This window comes from Leopardus geoffroyi, chromosome D1 (assembly GCF_018350155.1).
Source record: "Leopardus geoffroyi isolate Oge1 chromosome D1, O.geoffroyi_Oge1_pat1.0, whole genome shotgun sequence".
NCBI lineage: Eukaryota > Metazoa > Chordata > Mammalia > Carnivora > Felidae > Leopardus > Leopardus geoffroyi.
The window spans coordinates 41,041,183-41,056,162 of NC_059329.1; the positions used below are offsets into that span (position 1 = coordinate 41,041,183).

At 40.3% G+C, this 14,980-nt stretch overlaps 1 protein-coding gene across 5 annotated transcripts in view; it reads right to left on the minus strand.

Annotated features, from left to right (window-relative positions):
• FAT3 (FAT atypical cadherin 3) overlaps positions 1-14,980 on the minus strand; it is a 671,242-nt gene that overhangs the window by 549,965 nt on the left and 106,297 nt on the right. The window lies entirely within an intron of this gene.

A 14,980-nucleotide genomic window follows, 5' to 3' on the forward strand; every position in this document is an offset into this window, starting at 1 on the left:
GCAAAAATGAATATAAAATTTCCTCAGTGTTGGCAAAAGAAGATTCTAGTAGATTCTCAAACAATGCTAGTAGAAGGATAATTTGCGATGATAGTTTTGAAAGATAATTGAACAGATCTTATTAAAATTTTAAATGGTCTTGGGCACCCAGGTGGTTTAGTCAGTTAAGGGTCCAACTCTTGATTTCAGCTCAGGTCATAATCTCCACGGTTCGTGGGTTCGAGCCCCATGTCAGGCTCTGTGCTGACAGCATGGAGCCTGCTTGGGATCCTCTCTTGCTCTCTCCCTCTATCTACCCCTCCCATGCTTGTTCTCTATCTCTCTCAAAATAAATAAAAATAAACTTTAAAAAATAATAAAGTAAAATAAAAGTTAGCAAAATAAAATAAGTTTTTAAATTTTAAAATTTAAATTTTAAATAGTCTTTGGCCTTGCAATGTCACTTCTTTGAGTCCACAGAAATACCTTCATGATATTTTTAGCAAGAATCATTTATAATAGTGGCAAACTGAAGATAGCCTAAATGTTTTCCAGTAAAGAAAAAGTAAATACCTTCTGGTGAGTCTATGCAGTGAATATCAGGTACCCATTAAGAGAAATCAAGTAAGTCTCTTTTTACCAAAAGAGAAATATTTTTTTTTAAGCAACTGGGATTTATTATTTAAAATGTATACATAAAGACATTGGCATGGTAGAGGAAAAGATCTGGAAGATTATGCACTCCAAAGTAACCCAAGAGAGAGATTAGAATTGGGTAAGAGAGAGATTTTACGTTGTATTTCATATTGTCTGTTGTTTGAAGAATAAAGAAAGAATCGTTTGAAGAATGCTATTTGAAGAATGAAGAATTGCCATTTATTACCTGGTGATTTAAACACAGTCTTCTAGAGCATGAAAACAGGTGCTGGTCCTGTATCACCCCACTGAACTGTCCTTCTTTGTCATGTTACATTCTGTCACCCAGTGGACAACTGCCCAGGTCACAGTAGAAGATATCCTCGTTTCTCTACGCCACACGGTTCAACACCTGTCTTCACTGAATCCACTTTTTAAAGATGGGGAAAGCCAAAAAAGCACATGGTCACAGATATTTTATGGCTGCAAAGCTGAGCCTACACATACTTGAGCTGCGGCTAACTCAGGAGTCATATTCTAAGGTCAGCAAGTCTGTGAAATTTATGGTGGTCCCGTGGCCAGTACACTTGACTCAACAGGGACAAAGAAGAGAAAGAGGAGGATGAAGAACTTGTGGAGAGTTGGCTCTTACAGAGGCCAGCACCCTAGGTGGGGAGACTTAGTGCAAGTTCTAAGTTTCTTACTTTTTAGGCAGATGACTTTTAACTAAATTTTAGCTCAGCTTCTCTGAGTCTCGATGGTTAAAATGGAATAGATAAAACGGGCTGACTGTGATAAATGTGATTTTGAATATGAAAGCCTTTGCAATGGACAAAGCATCATATATGGTGTTCTTTTTTTTTTTTAATTCAAGCATAATTAACGTACAGTGTTCTATCAGTTTCAGGTGTACAATATAATGATTCAACAACTCTATACATCACTCAGAGCTGATCTCTGTAAGTACATTCTTAATCCCCTTCCCCCATTCACCCACGGCCCACCCACCTCCCCTCTGTTAACCATCAGTTTGTTCTCTATACATAAGATTCTGTTTTTTGATTTGTCTCTTTTTTCCCCCCTTTTGTTTCTTAAATTCCACACACGAATGAAATTATATGGTATTTGTCTTTCTCTGACTGGCTTATTTCATTTAGCAGGAGTCTATAGGGTGTTGTTCTTATCTCCTCCCCATATCCCACCAACTGGAGATCATTTTCAGGGGGACACGATGCTCTTCATAAAGGCAGAAACCCCTGCTGAAGTTCAGCACCATCTGACAACCTAACGTCTGACACTTTAATCAGATCATCCGGCAACTAGCTGAGTTTGGTTTTGTGTCCAGGGAGTGGAGAAGCTGCCAGGGGAGGGAGTGGCATTTTACAGCAGGAGGGCATGCCCGGTGGTTAGAGGAGTTCAAAGCATGTCATCTCTGGGCAGAACTGAGAAGAAAGGGAAAGGAGACAATGTCCCTAAATCCCAGGAGAAGGAGGAGTAAGAACCAGAAGGAGAGTCCATGGAACAGTGAGACCATGAAAGACTGGGAAGCATAGCCTTCACAGGTACCAGCCTGTCCTCCTGTGGGAAAGACAGGGAGATACAGGGACCCATGGAAGCCACCACCTCTCCTCTCCTCATTTTTACTACATAAAACCTTGGATTGTGAGGAACTTGTTCTGCAAGTGTTCCACAAGACAAACAAACATTTCTAATACATTTTAACTTGATACACGAGCGATGTCTTGCAATATGAATAGTACATGATGCTGAATGTCACATGATCACAGCTGAGCCAATGGTTCTTGAGATTCGCTTTGATATACGAGTGCTTTGGATGACAAGCATGTTTCCGGAATGCATTCTGCTTGCAAACTAAGGTTTAACTGTATCTGTTTAGGACCCGAGCAATAACCCAAGAATTCGAGATTATCTTGAAACTGCACCCCCCCAAAGTGAGGGTGACACCCTGATTTTAGAAGTTGAAGAGGCCAAACTGCCCCATTTGTTGTATTGGTGAAAACCTTCTCAGGTTAAGTGACTTCCTCCAACTACTGCCAAATGGCTAGTAAGCAACTGGCAAAACTGGCAGCTAGAGGCGCAGCTCTCAGCCAAGGGCACTGCTGCCTCTCCCTGTCCTAAGCGTGTGAGAGTTAGTGATGGCTGAACGCCACTTAAAGGTTGCAAGCAACCGCACAGACATGTTTAATCCACCTTCTAATAATCTTGGGAAAAGGCACTTGTCTTTTTTTTGACAAATGATTAAAGAAAATTGCCAAATAATTTCCTTTTACTACAAAAGCACAAAAACCACTGACTGGTGTTTTTTAAGTATTTTGCAGGCTTCCCTACATCATAAATCTTGTCTTCTGAATTTTCTGAAACATTCTTCCCCAAAAGAAGAACCCATCAGAGTCTGACCACTCCAAGAAATTCCTCATTGTCCTGGTCTTGCAAACACAATGTGACCTATTTCTGTCCATTCTCTGCTTCCCTCTGCTTGAACTATAAAGAAACTTGAATTCTCTGATTCTATGGTTTTGACTCCTGGCTTTGCAAGTAGAAACAAATAATAATAAAAGGAAATCTTCCATTCAGCTCAGGTGCCTTTTAATAGGAAGCCTACAGAAGTCTTATTTTTTTTTCTTTCTATGCAGAAAAGAAAAAGTCAGAAGCAAGCTGCATGATAAGCAAAAGCAACTGTATATCTTTTCACAAATATTATTGGAAAGCTATCTGCACTGCGCAAGGGATATCTGAAAGTTTCCGTTATGCCTATTTCGCCCTGAACAATAACTGAGTAAAGGAAAGTGAACTTCAAGTTTGCTTTTCAAATGCAGTATCAGGCGAAGAAAGCAGCCACTTTGTCCTAGACTACTCAATGCTGATTCCAGGAAGGCTTTAGCCCTTAAAAATATTACAGAATTATTCAACTTTGATTCATGAATCTAGATATTGAGTCAATATAGGTCCCTGTTTATTTTTTTAAGTTTATTCTTTTGAGAGAGAGAGAGAGAGAGAGAGAGAGAGAGAGAGAGAGTGTGTGTGTGTGTGTGTGTGTGTGTGTGTGTGTGTGTATACAACCGGGAGAGGGGCAGAGAGAGAGGAGTACAGGGGATCCAGAGCAGGCTCCTTGCTGATAGCCCAGTGCAGGGCTAGAACTAGTGAACCACAAGATCATGACCTGAGCTGAAGTTGGGCACTTAATAGACTGAGCCACCCAGGTCCCCCAGTCCCTATTTCTAAGTGAGTCTTGGAAGTAAATAAGCCAAAAGGAAATAAAGTCCCAGTTTCTGATGAAGTAAGGGTAGGGGTGGAATGTAGGGAGGGGTGGAGGTGGGAAAGGAGTGGGGATGGGAGCAGAAAGGGGAGTGGTGATGGAGGGGAGGGAGTAGGGATGGGGATGGGTGGGCTCTTGCTTGATGACTACAGATGGTACAAGGAGAACACACCAGGGGCTGTGCCTAGTCCCAAGAGTTTGGGTCAGGAAAACAGGTTTCATGCTTATTTATTTGTTCAGATGCCTTTTTGTGATCACCCAACCATTATCAAACATGGCGCAATATCACATCCATTATATCTACGATCAACTACAATCATCCTGATAGATGTGATAAGGAGAAGACAAACTGTCCTGAGGCCAAGGATGGAGACTGGGGCGGGCAAGTGGCTGGTTCAAACATTTCCTTCTTTGCCCATCGCACCAAATAAATAATACAGACATTAAGCATGTTCAACTCATAGGAAGGAGGTTGGAAGGACTGGGCTCAGCCATTTCCCCTGATGTTTACTTCCTCTAATTCATAAGACGGTTTGCATAAAAACTAAACTGGGGTCTGCAATATTACTATTTTTGCCTACCCAATATTCATTATCCTATTATTGCTTAAATAATACCATAAATCTTTTGAGAGCCTATCTCCAACCCCAGGTGATGACAACTGTTTTTCTCCTTTGCAGCTAGGAAATGATGCTGTTTAGGCCAATGAAACTAGCAGATATATGGAAGAAGGAGGCGAGGGTGTGAAATTTTTTGTTTTTCAGATACGAGATGGCAGAAAGCATGACCTTTCCCTCTGCTTTCTTTTTTCCTGCCTTGAATGGGGATGTGATATCTAGAATGCAACAGCCATTTTGCAACCAGATGGAGACAAAAATGAGGGAAATCTACAACAATCAAAGAAACATTCACCCTAACACTGTCGAAGTCTTGAACTAAAGCTAGCAACCACTCATCTCTGGACTATTATTAAATTAGAATGATAACCCTCTATCTGTTTAAGATGCTGTAGTTGGGTTTTCTATTACTGGCTGCCAAATGCATTTCTAAACAATAAAAACATTTTCTATCTTCTTACAAAATGAGGCATTAGATAAAATGTATTTATATATAACTAAGGAGGAAAAGAACTCTAACAATAACCAAGGTAAAAAAGAGAAGTTAAGGAATAGCCAAAGACTTAAGAAATGAGCCCTCCAGTAATTTAAACCTTGCTTATCTGACAAGTGCCAATCTCTTTATTGTTTTCAATCATTGCCAGCAACATAAGATAATTTCCTGAGAGCAGATGCATTAATTCAGAAATTCTAGCCAACGTTCGTATCCATATCATTTATCACAAAGACTGTCAATAAAAGACCCCTGTTCTCCAAGAAGATAAAAAATGCATATATTTTATGTGAGTTAGTGCCGTTAACTTGAAGCAACAATTATAGTATCATTTATAAAGTACTTATTATGTACCTGACGCTGGTGTTTTAAATCACTGTCTCATTTCACCTTAAGTTAACCTTATGGGGTAGGTTTAATTAGCCAGTTTTCTCAGATGGGCAGCTGGGGAAACTGGGGTTTAGAAGTTAAATGACTTGTTCTGGATCACATAGTTATGATGGACCCTGTATGACCCTGGTGCTCAGTGATCATAGTAATATTATGCTCCCGATTCAAAAAGCAGTGCCCGTTTTAAACTATTTTGCCAACAATGGATATGGCTTCAGAGCCAGACCCTAAGTTACAAGGGCTCTGGCATGCACAAAAGAAATGTACACATGCCCACAAATAATGAATGACCCTTCATCTATGTCGCTCAAGCTGCTTCAGACATGCCATAGTCCTGCATTTCCAAAAGCACCATTGCAGCCACATGTCAAATGGGAGCTAAGATAAGGAGTGACCTGTCAGCATTAGGAAAATGTCTGCCTTCAATTAAAGCACAAGTAAAGAAAGAAAGAAAGAAAGAAAGAAAGAAAGAAAGAAAGAAAAGGAATTATCCCCATTCTGTGCACCTAGGGAATCATCGATAATAGGGCCAAGGTTTCTAACTTAACAGCAGTTGTCAACCTGAGGGCCTTTTACCTTTCCTCAGCAAAAATTTCTTTCATGCAGCGTGAGCCACAGGGAGCAGAATAGCTCCACTGTTTGCGTTATAAGGAGCCAGAGAAAAAGTATCTCCAGGTCCCTACAACTGTTTGGGGCTGTCAAGGTTGGCAGGCAAATCACAAAGGATCAAGTCAAGCTTGTCATAACTGCACCTTAATGACTTCACAAGGTGTAGGACTCCCACCTGCCCCAAAATGTCAAACAACAATCCCCAGAGATTGTTTAGATTCCGGAGATACCTCCCCAGAGCCTTGACATGATACACCTAACATGCTTGAAATGGGCTTTAAATGTCATCAGATTAAAGGCCCTGGTTCCTAAGATATCTCTGCAAGAATCATCTTCAAACTCCTGGTGGCTGTCTTCAGTAAGGGCCCCCGTCTAACCTATGGAGAGATCCAGCTTGCAGGACTGTCGGAAATAACTGATCTTCTCTTTAGAGGATCTTTAGATCCATTACAATCATCACAAAATGGGTTAGAGGCCACCATTCACGTATGGTTATGGCACTTTGTTATCTAACATTCACATGGTTTCCTTGGGCCTTAAGACAAAGCCTACATTTAGCCTGAATCTGCACCTTACCAATTAAGGTTTCTGATGATGGCCGTACAAAAATGTCCACAGCCTTTTCATGCACCTATAATCTCAAAGGTCCAGCCGCTTGAACTAAAGCGGTAATCTGGTTTCCACTCTCTGGGAAGGAAGTGAGCAGAAACTCAAATGTGGGTTTTCTAAAAACATTCCCACACCGAAGAACACTCAAAGTGAAAAGAAGGTTGTATTTAGATTTCGTCTGATGCTAATGGCTGTCGTGACCAGGGTTACCATCGCAGTTTATCATCACCATTCAAGATACGGTCACATCCCTGTGCTGTGGTAGCTGTCCACACACACCGGGATGTCCATCTACAGTGAGCTGAGGCCTTTCCACAGCCGTGCTCTCACATGTGGCAGCAGGTGTTTATGAAGAGAAAATTAAACCTCTGTGGAGGGCTTTCCCAGTTTTTTTTTTTCACTAGAAAAATTCTTTTCAGGACTAGTATTTTTTATATTCTATTTGCCTCCTTTTGTCACTAACTAATTATGCCACTGTAATCCCCCGGCAAAATAAATGAAAACTCTAGAATCCAGTCCTAAAAATGATCAAGCATTTTTTTAAATAAGATCCTCCACTCTCTCCTCTCTTTGAAGACGCATCTATTTCATGCCCAGACTTAAGCAAATACGCCTTAATTACAAAATTTCCTATCTCTGGGGATTTGGGTTTTAAACGTGAAACAACTTTAAGTATTATTCCCTAGCAAAGTAAGAGAACAAAACAAAGTTTACTGCATATTCCATTCAACCTCTGTAGGAATGTCTGTTGTAAAAAAAACAAAAAAGTCTAAGGATAATATAATTAAATAAGTATCACTTTAAAAAATAATAAATAAACACATCAGTGTGGGTTCAGAAAATGGGCTTGATCTTTAGTGTTATCTGAACAACCACTACAAGTAAAATACACAACTCAAGCAAAGTCCCAAACCAATAAATTTTCTAGGGACCATTTTTTTCTTTCAGGACCATTTTTTTCTTTCTTTCTTTTTTTCAGCAAGAGAATGCATGGGCCAGCATTTTCTAAACTGTTAGTTCATAAATGTCAACATGTATTTCTTGGATAAAAGCAGTTCTATTAAATAAGCTGGGGCATAATACTGCATTCTGCACTTCAAAGGTGCCTCAGACCACTGCAGGAACAGACTAATTCCCTACCTAAAGGTAGCCTCCCAAATGTGTTTTAAATGAAAATCCCCAGGTCCCACCTCCCCAAATTTTGATTCAGTGAGTCTATGGAGCCTGGGAATTTGTGATTACAAGGCAAGATTTGGAAACTACCGCTGTCACACATATTGGAGATTCGCAAGGCATATCAGCAAATTAAAAGTTAGGGAAAAATCACACATCAAAAAGAAAAAAGTGCTTCCTTTCTTCAGCCCAATGTTTGCCAAACTCAATTGATGGAAAATCCTTCTGTCTTCCCACTTTCTCCCCCTCTCCCATAACTATTAACATTTTCCCACTGAATAAAGTTCAAAAAAACACTAATATAAGCAAATCCAGTGTTTCCATAACCCTCATATTCTTAGAATCTCATTTTTATATATACTTGATTAGATTTGGTAAGTGGCGCCAGCAGACATGTTTATAGTACAAACTTATTGCAAGAGGGCTCCCTGGATATACACAGAGTGGTTTCCCTGTCTCCTACACATACACCTGCAGAACTGTGCAAAAAAAATGACTTTCAGAAGCAGATTTCCACAATACTTCCAAATCCTCATTTTTAGAAGCCCTTAAAGGTGGGGATCATTTCTTGTTTATTTCGTATCAGCAACACTTTGCACAGGGTATGAAATGAATCCATGTTTGCTGCTGGAGCTGTTCAAATGAAGATTCACAGTACTACACAGACTGAATCCAAGAAGGGATTCAAGCAGTTTACAAGAAATTTTTTTAAACAACATGAGTTAAAGCAAAAACGGTTCATTGTTGCCTAAAATCTCAGACAACAAAAATCTCTTCGAGGTCTACAACTTGGCAAGTTTCCAATTATTTCATGTCACCTGTTGAATGTGTATGTTTCACTACTTGCCATCCTGACCCATTCCAGGTTATTAACCAATTATACCCTATCAAGGAAGAGTTTAGAGTTAGAGAAAACCATTAACACCTACCCAGGGGAAGACTTTTTAGACGGTCTACCCCTTATTTGTGAAACATGCTGATTATGTGGGAGCAGAGATCCTGTGTCCTTTGCCCAGCTCTTTTCAGAAACCATTTAGAGTACATCCTGTTTTAGACTGTGTGTCTGTGTACATACAAGCAAGTGACCAAAGTTCCCCCATTAGAATGAAGGTCCCAGGAGAGGAGAAGAGGTAGGGGTTCCTTTTGTTTACTGACACAGCAGCCTCAGCTCCAGGAGAGTGCCAGGGCACTGCTCCATGAACCACGGGGAACAGATGAGTGAATTAATGAATGCCACATTGATCACATGCTCTTGCTGGGGATGTGGTTACAGGACCAGTGTGTACCTCCTTGGCCTGCTTTCACCACAATCCTCTTTTCCTGGCTAATCAAGATTCAAAACTACCAGTGTCCCCCGACAGTGTCCCCAAACATTGAAGCTCCACAGAGACCTCCCAGAGCTTGTATTAATTCAGGAAAGACCTTTGCATTGGTCACTGGTGTCGAACACCTCAAGCAAAAATAGTGCTTTTACTTTATGGATCTTTCAACTCCAAGAAACTGCAATGTGTTCATTCTCTGAACAAAGGGATGTCTCTCCATAAGCTGGACTTTTTCTTCAAAGAGCCTGTCTACCAGGAGTCCGAGGAGCAGAGGGGAAACAGATAATTAGAGCTAAAATAAACAACCTGAAAAAAAGGAGGGATCTTCTCTTAGAACTATATACACCCTAAAAGACAAATCTCACTGGGTTAAAACTCTCTCCATGTCTTCCTCTCTCCATATGTCCTTTATTTTCAAAATACACAACCATGGCTAAGGACATAAGGTTAGAGCTGCAAAATTGGGAGAATGCTTGGAAATGACTAAGTGAAAGGAGAAAGAGGAGGGGAGAAGGAGGGGGAGGAGAAGGGGAGGCACAAAAGGCCATGTAGTTCCTAGGGAAATGCTAACTTCTCTTAGGTAACCTCAAAGAGGAGACTGCTTCCTGCTTCACCAGCAGGGCACTACAGGATGGGACATCGTGAAGGCTGCCACACTACCCCTCTCCATCTCGGTTTGCCCATTTCTAGAAATCAGCACCCGATATGGTGATTCCTCTATACTATAGGATGTTATAAGAGTTGGGGTTTGCAAAGTATTTTCCAGGTAAAGGCAGCCAATTGCTGTTAAAGAAAAACCACTCCAGCCATGGCAGATGGCTTGGAATAACTCTTTCACTCCAGTCACTTCGGGCCAACTTCCATCACAGGCAGGAGCTTTTGTGCTTCATAAATGCAAACAGAATAGCAAGGACTACTAGAATCAAGGCACCATATTTTAAAGCTTAATGAGGCTGAGGTCACGTAGGGAAAGGGAGCTACTCAAGAGCAGTCTATTAAGAGTAGTGATTGCACCCAAAGGCCAGTCTCCTGACTCAGGCCAGAACTCTTTATTCCACCACATCCCCTATACATCATGTAATTCTTGAAGTCTGAGGACAGGAAAAGATTTGAAAAAGTTGTGATTCCTAAAAAAGTGTAAGGCCTCACTGGTCAGTCTTGAGCATACAGCTACTAACAGCCATGAAGAAGCCACAGACACTTGCAACACACTTCATCCACCTCAGTAAAGAGAACTCGATCATCACCAGTACCTGAGAGCAAGGCTTTATTTATTTGTCGCTCAACAAACATTCACTTGCATTCTGAAATTCCAAACAGTATCTTACCTCACCACCCACCCAGCCTCTCTAGGCAAGGTTACCTTAGCCCACACACCAGGCAACCTCCCTTTCAAACAACCAAACCCCTTAGTTTTTTTCAAGCAAAATGGCCAAAGGTCACTCAGTAATAGCAGACAAAATGAAAAGAACTTCCATTAAAAATAAATAAATAATGATTATATTCCTTAGAACAAAAAGATACAACTAAAGGAGAGGAAGAGTTTGCCTGGATCTCTATGCTTTGTGTTTGGAGGAAGAGGGAAACATTTTAAACTTGCAGGCTTTTAGTTTCTTAATCCTTCCTTCCTTCCTTCCTTCCTTCCTTCCTTCCTTCCTTCCCTTTTTCCCTCCTCCCCTCCTTCATTCCTTCCTACCTACCTACCCACCCACCTACTCACCTTCAGAATCATCATTCCTAAAGTTCCAATTCCTCCAATTCCTACCAAGAAGTGCCACCTTTTTGGTAGCACAGCTCTATCTTCCATATGTCCTATCACTAGGATTACTTGGAACGACGCCTGGTTAATTCCTTCTTTCTTCAAATTAAACCCTGGGTATCTCTTTTCCCAAGGAGCTTGGCTCCGGAGTGGAGAAAGATTAAATGTGGGAAATCATTGCCTGAAAGCTCCAATGAGACTAATAAAGAGTTTACTCAGCCTAGCACACAGCAGCATATAGGTCCCACATACTAACCCCTAACCAAGACCCATGGTCAAAAAGTTGACTGAAATAGAATGATTCCAAACAGTGATGTAATCATTCCCCCTTCCACACAAAGAGAACGTGGGTATCATGCAATTCCAGCTGCAATTTACTTTGCATGCCTTTTTTTCAGCATAATTTTGTAGAGACATTAGAAAACAGATCAACAATTTGGTTACATAATTTGCCAAGACTAACCAAAGCAGTTAATTGGGAAGTACTCAAGAGGTAAACCATCCCCAATTCAACTTGTTAAGCATGGCTAGCTGGGGGCATATTTTTGGCATGACTTTAAGACGACCATTGTGAATAGAAAAACAGACATGTAGATTAGTTTTGTTTTTAATCAAAGCAACGAATAAATATGTATTCTGTACATAGTTCTTCAAAATCCAACAGTTACCCTTCTGCCAACAAGTCTGTTATCTTAGGATGCAGACTGTGTCTGAGAACTGAAACCTCTCTCTTTTTCAGCTGAATGAGACCTTCTGTACTTACTGAGCTCCAAGTGGAGTGTCTTGTTTACACTTCCTAAGTAATCTCTTCTTCCTCTCCATTTTCGTATTCCTAAATCTGCTTTGTTCAAGACGTATCTGAAAACTGAAGCCTCTATAGAGGCCTGTGGGACTCTTTCAGTTTAGCATTGTCTATTCATTTTTTATTCAGAAACTCTTTGTGTTTTCACCATAGTGTATAATCACTGGAACCCCCTTAGGAAATCTTTTAATCATTTTATCCTTTTTGCATGGTATACGATAAGGGATTTAAAATCAAGCATTCATCTGAGATCAATACATCATTAAAGATTTTATCATAAAAGTTCACTTAATACAATCTTAATAATATTCATTACATATGAAGACAAATTTTGACCTTTCCCCATTTAGTAAGTAATATATGGGGTTTAATTTCCTTTAAGTGTATAAGAAAAATAATGATATACTTATAATTTAAATTTAAATGGCATTATATATATTGCAAAGCTGTAGTAATCAAAACAGTATGGTACTGGCACGAATATACACACACAGATCAACAGTGCAGAATAGAAAACCCAGAAATTAACCCACAAATATATAGTCAAGTAATATTCAACAAAGCAGGAAAGAGTATTCAAGGAGAAAAGAACCATGTCTTTAACAGATAGTGTTGGGAAAACTGGACAGCAAAATACAAAAGAAAGAAACTGGACCACTTCCTTACACCAAACACAAAAATAAATTCAAAATGGATTAAAGACCTAAATATAAGACCTGAAACCATATAAATCCAAGAAGAAGGCATAGGCGGTAATCTCTTTGAAATCAGCTGCAGTAACTTTTCTCTACATATGTCCCCTGAGACAAGAGAAACAAAAGCAAAAACAAACTATTGGACCTACATCAAAATAAAAAGCTTCTGCACAGCAAGGGAAACAACAACAAAATTAAAAGACAACCTACTGAATGGAAGAAGATATCTTCAAATGACATATTGGATAAAGGTTTAGCATCCGAAATATATAAAGAACTTACATATCTCACCACCCAAAAAAACAAATAATGCAATTAAACAATGGACAGAAGACGGACATTTCTCCAAAGACATCCAGATGGCCAACAGACACATGAAAAGATGTTCACCATCACTTACATCAGGGAAATGCAAATGAAAACTACAATGAAATGTCACCTCACACCTGTCAGAATGGCTGAAATCAACAACACAAGAAATAAAAGGTGTTGGTGAGGATGTGGACAAGAAGGAACCCTTGTGCTCTGTTGTAGGGAATGCAAATTTGTGCAGTCACTCTAGGAAAGAGTATGGAGTTTCTTCAAAAAGTTAAAATAGAGCTACCCTACAACCCAGCAATTGCACTATGGAGTATTTACTCAAGAATACAAAAATACTAATTCAAAGGGATACATGTATCTCTATGTTTACAGCAGCACTATTTACAATAGCCAAGCCAACATATGGAAGCAGCCCAACTGTCCATCGATAGATGAATGGATAAAGAAAATGTGGAATATGATTCAGCCATAAAAAAAATAATGAAATCTTGCCATTAGTAACGACACGGATGGAGCTAGAGTATAATGCTAAGTGAAATAAGTCAGTCAGAGAAAGACAAATACCATATGATATCACTCATGTGGAATTTAAGAAACAAAACAAATGAGCAAAGGGATGGAGTAGACACTGTGTTTTCTATTTTTAGCAACTGATATGATATGCAACTTAAGAACCCTGATCCACTCAGCTTGAGGATCCATCTGCCCAGGACAATCTCAAGGTTATTAGCTGGATTTTCATTTTCATGCTCCTTGTCAAATATTTGTATTCCAACGTCAATGTTTCGTATGTTTCCTCTCTTCAACGGAAGTCCATTAAGGTTACAAATGAAACTGTGTGTATGTGTCTTATTCTGCATGGGCTACGCTAGCAAAAAACCACAGGCTGGGTGGCTTGAACAGTAGAAATTTATTTCGCAGGGTTCTGGATGACGGGAAGTTCCAGATCAAAATGCCGGCTCTTGGCATTCCTAGTGAGAACTCTCCTCTGAGATTGCAGACCACAACCAGCTCTTCATGGTGTCCTCACAAGAGGGGAAAGAGAGCTCTGGTGTCTCTCCCTCTTTTCAAAAGGACGCCAGCCAGGCCAAATTAGAGTTCCATCCTTATGAGCTCATTAACTCTTACCAATCTCTTCACAAGCCCTATCTCCACAAACAGTCACATCTGGGGTCAGAACTTCTGAACATATGAATTGGGGGAATACACAACCCCTAACTGTATGTTTAAGAATAAACATGAGATGGGGCTCAGTCAGTTAAGCCTCCGACTCTTGACTTCAGCTCAGCTTATGATCTCGCAGTTTGGTTCGTGAGATGGCGCTCAGTGTTGGGCTCTGCTCTGACACTGAGGAGTCTGCTTGGGTTTCTCCCTCCCCCTCTCTCTCTCTGCCTCTCCCCCGCTCACACTCACTCTCTCTCTCTCTCTCTCCAGATGAATAAACATTAAAAAAAATAATAATAATAATAAACATGTTCTAAGTATATAATGCTCAAGACACCAGCCAAGTGAATACATTCTGAGCATGATCCTCTGACCTTCCCTAACTACCTGATGTGCCCAGAAGCTTTCAAATGGCTGCACTTGAAACGAAAAAGTTCTCGCAGAGGAGGTGGAGAGAAGCTTCATTTTACAACTCCGGACAAAAGAGCCTGGCCTTGTGGCCTGACAGATGACACAGCCAGAAACCAGCGGGGCACCCAGGACAGCTCAGCCCCAATCCTGTTCAGTTCCCTGGAGAACTTCAGCGGCGTGCTGGAGGGCAAATTCAGGGGGGAAACAAACATCAACAGGCAGCAAGAGAATACTCAGAACAGCATCAGGCTGTAACTGCTTTGGCCAAAAGTCAGAACCCTGAGGAGAATCAGAAACTAAAGCCCAAACTCCAATTCCCAGGCCCACAATAAGCAGACGCTAAAAACAAACAAACAAGCTTGCAGTATATACTCCCTCTCTCTCACTTCGGAAGGCTAAAATCTCCTTTCCCTTCTACCAAACCACACCAGTGTTCTTCCTGGTTTCACACAATGAAGAGTTAGTGATTTTTTTGGTAAATGTAAAAATGATTACATTTGATAAAGTTTTTTACCAAAAAAGTATGATACCATTTCCATGTTTGTTTGTTTTTTTAATTTTTAATTTAATTTTCTTAAGTAAACTCCACACCATACCTGGGGGTTGAAGTCACAACCCCGAGATCAAGAGTCACATGTTCTACCGAATGAGCCAGCCAGGTACCCCACCATCTCCATTTTTTAACCTGAACCTGAGAATCTGTGAAAAATGGTATGATCCAAT